The following is a 3866-nucleotide window of genomic DNA, read 5'->3' on the forward strand; positions in this document are numbered from 1 at the left end:
ACCACTCCAATTAGGAACGAACTGCCGTTGAACTTGAATTGTTCAATTTCTCACACCTATTGATTTCGGATCGAGCCCAAAACTTGGGCAACATCATAATATGGTGGGAGGAGTCATTTGGTGAGTTATGAGTGAAATCCAATTGCTAGAAGTATGGAATACACCAACCACTCCAATTAGGAACGAACTGCCGTTGAACTTGAATTGTCCAATTTCTCACACCTATTGATTTCGGATCGAACCCCTAACTTGGGCAACATCATAATATGGTGGGAGGAGTCATTTGATGAGTTTTGAGTGAAATCCAATCGCTAGAAGTATGGAATACACCAAACAGTCCAATTAGGAACGAACTGCCGTTGAACTTGAATTGTCCAATTTGGAACACCTATTGATTTCGGATCGAGCCCAAAACTTGGGCAACATCGTAATATGGTGGGAGGAGTCATTTGGTGAGTTTTGAGTGAAATCCAATCGCTAGAAGTATGGAATACACCAACCACTCCAATTAGGAACGAACTGCCGTTGAACCCGAATTGTCCAATTTCTCACACCTATTGATTTCGTATGGAACCCAAAACTTGTGCAACATCATAATATGATGGGAGGAGTCATTTCGTGAGTTTTAAGGGAAATCCAATCGCTAGAAGTATGGAATACACCAACCACTACAATTAGGAACGAACTGCCGTTGAACTTAAATTGTCTAATTTCTCACACCTATTGATTTCGGATCGAGCCCAAAACTTGGGAAACATCATAATGTGGTGGGAGGAGTCATTTGGTGAGTTTTAAGTGAAATCCAATCGCGAGAAGTATGGAATACACCAACCACTCCAATTAGGAACGAACTGCCGTTGAACTTGAATTGTCCAATTTCTCACACCTACTGATTTCGGATCGAGCCCCTAACTTGGGCAACATCATAATATGGTGGGAGGAGTCATTTGGTGAGTTTTGAGTGAAATCCAATCGCTAGAAGTATGGAATACACCAACCACTCCAATTAGGAACGAACTGCCGTTGAACTTGAATTGTCCAATTTGGAACACCTATTGATTTCGGATCGAGACCAAAACTTGGGCAACATCATAATATGGTGGGAGGAGTCATTTCGTGAGTTTTAAGTGAAATCCAATCGCTAGAAGTATGAAATACACGAACCACTCCAATTAGGAACGAACTGCCGTTGAACTTGAATTGTCCAATTTGGAACACCTATTGATTTCGGATCGAGCCCAAAACTTGGGCAACATCATAATATGGTGGGAGGAGTCATTTGCTGAGTTTTGAGTGAAATCCAATCGCTAGAAGTATGGAATACACCAACCACTCCAATTAGGAACGAACTGCCGTTGAACTTGAATTGTCCAATTTGGAACACCTATTGATTTCGGATCGAGCCCAAAACTTGGGCAACATCATAATATGGTGGGAGGAGTAGTTTGGTGAGTTTTGAGTGAAATCCAATCGCTAGAAGTATGGAATACACCAACCACTCCAATTAGGAACGAACTGCCGTTGAACTTGAAATGTCTAATTTGGAACACCTATTGATTTCGGTTCGAGACCAAAACTTGGGCAACATCATAATTTGGTGGGAGGAGTCACTTGGTGAGTTTTGAGTGAAATCCAATCGCTAGAAGTATGGAATACACCAACCACTCCAATTAGGAACGAACTTCCGTTGAACTTCAATTGTCCAATTTCTCACACCTATTGATTTCAGATCGAGCCCAAAACTTGGGCAACACCATAATATGGTGGGAGGAGTCATTTGGTGAGTTTTGAATGCAATCCAATCGCTAGAAGTATGGAATACACCAACCACTCCAATTAGGAACGAACTGCCGTTGAACTTGAATTGTCCAATTTCTCACACCTATTGAGTTCGGATCGAGCCCAAAACTTGGGCAACATCATAATGTGGTGGGAGGAGTCATTTGGTGAGTTTTAAGTGAAATCCAATCGCGAGAAGTATGGAATACACCAACCACTCCAATTAGGAACGAACTGCCGTTGAACTTGAATTGTCTAATTTGGAACACCTATTGATTTCGGATCGAGCCCAAAACTTGGGCAACATCATAATATGGCGGGAGGAGTCATGTGGTGAGTTTTGAGTGAAATCCAATCGCTAGAAGTATGGACTACACCAACCCCTCCAATTAGGAACGAACTGCCGTTGAACTTGAATTGTCCAATTTCTCACACCTATTGATTTCGGATCGAGCCCAAAACTTGGGCAACACCATAATATGGTGGGAGGAGTCATTTGGTGAGTTTTGAGTGAAATCCAATCGCTAGAAGTGTGGAATACACCAACCACTCCAATTAGGAACGAACTGCCGTTGAACTTGAATTGTCCAATTTCTCACACCTATTGATTTCGGATCGAGCCCAAAACTTGGGCAACATCATAATATGGTGGGAGGAGTCATTTGGTGAGTTTTGAGTGAAATCCAATCGCTAGAAGTACGGAATACACCAACCACTCCAATTAGGAACGAACTGCCGTTGAACTTGAATTGTCCAATTTCTCACACCTATTGATTTCGGATCGAGCCCAAAACTTGGGCAACATCATAATATGGTGGGAGGAGTCATTTGGTGAGTTTTGAGTGAAATCCAATCGCTAGAAGTACGGAATACACCAATGATCGGTTGGTAATTGTATATCATTTTGTACCATTCTAGCTTATGATTTGGTTATGTTTTTGAGTTAAACTTGTGCTTTTAATCCTTTTTGTGTTTATCTTTCAGTTAATTGACATTTAGGTAACAATGATGACTTTGGATAGGAAATGATGCAATCCATGCATGTTAAGGCTTGATTTGGGTGAATGGAAGAAGGGCTTAAAGACAAACACATTTTGGCTACAACTCCTTTCCAGCCCAATTTCGTAGGTCAGCTTCTTGGCCTTGGATCAGCATGCTATGGGGCTTGGATGAGGTGAAGATCTTCATGAAACTTGTTCCAATGGGTGTCTAGTACAACATATCCAAATTTCTGCCCAATTGGACATTTTTGGAGTGCTCAGCCCACCCAACACTCAACCCTGCTCAGGAGGATTTGCAGCTGCCAGCTTTGTCATGTGCCTCCATGTGCCTCACCCATGCTGCAACTGACTTTGGATCCAACATAATGAGTGAAGTGGGGAGGCATTCCAGCTATGAAAGTCTAAAGGATCAAGTTGGTACATGCTGGAGTTATTATAGAGAAAGCATGTGCATGCATGTAAAGCATAAATGAAATGAAGTCAACTCCAGTCTCTGTTCGGCAGCCAAATTGTAAGGCCCAAAACGCATACTTCTACTGCTCCGATGGGAATACTTTCTTCATAGAGGTTGTTCCAATGGGTGTCTACTATAACATATCCAAATTTGAGCCCCATTGGATAAGTTTTGAAACCTCTGGCCTTCCTACACCAAGTCTGGTTCAGAAGACTTGGTTTTGTTCAACAACCAAAAGAAGACCACATGGGTTGGCAGCAAAAGGCAGCCACAATTGATCACCTTTGATCCCATGTGAAGAAAGCTTGAGGTGCAGCAAAAGAAGTATGGGATGGGATTGATTCCAACCACACTAACATAGACAAGATGAAGTGGAAGTTATGGGTTGTATTAAATGAGGAATGGTGGTGTTGGATTTCATCATGATGTTCCTCCCTCTTAGCCCTATAAATAGAGGAGTCTTCAAGCTACAAAATTCACTTCAGCCATCCTCCACACTTCCATCATCCAGAAATCATCCTCATACATTCCCACAACCCCAAACACTCAAGCAATCAACCCAATACTCTAAACTGCCCCAAAATCACCAAAACAGCTCCAGAAAACCTCCCTTCCATTTCCCTACGAATTTC

The sequence above is a fragment of the Prunus avium genome, chromosome 8, assembly GCF_965620075.1.
Source record: "Prunus avium chromosome 8, drPruAviu1.hap1.1, whole genome shotgun sequence".
NCBI lineage: Eukaryota > Viridiplantae > Streptophyta > Magnoliopsida > Rosales > Rosaceae > Prunus > Prunus avium.